The following is a 443-nucleotide window of genomic DNA, read 5'->3' on the forward strand; positions in this document are numbered from 1 at the left end:
AGGATCAAGGTCTGTGAAGTTAGAGTAAGCCTGGTAGATTCATTAAAAAAATTCAGAGAGTTCCTCAGTTGGCTTCTGCTAAACTGTCTGTACCATGTTCAAGCTCTTTTGTTTAAGCACTCCCTTCTTCAGACCACTGAGAATGCACCTTTTACAGTGCTCCAGCCATAGCATACCCATTTAGATTCCAATCTGTATCGGCAGGAGGAATTTCCTTGACAAGAGCCAGCATCCCCTTCACGTTTTTCTCCATGGATGCACGCTGTTTTGTCCCATGCCTTATCTCAGATCAACCTTAATTCTTCACTGGTCTAGAGCATGATCAACAAAGCCTGAATATCTGCCCAATTAGGAAGATAGGTAGCAAAAAAAGTTGTTATTAAATTTGTCATTTGTGTGGGTCATATTGGTGTGGCACTGTGGGTCAATGCGCTAGGTCACAA

The sequence above is a fragment of the Chrysochloris asiatica genome, unplaced genomic scaffold, assembly GCF_000296735.1.
Source record: "Chrysochloris asiatica unplaced genomic scaffold, ChrAsi1.0 scaffold00373, whole genome shotgun sequence".
Lineage (NCBI taxonomy): Eukaryota > Metazoa > Chordata > Mammalia > Afrosoricida > Chrysochloridae > Chrysochloris > Chrysochloris asiatica.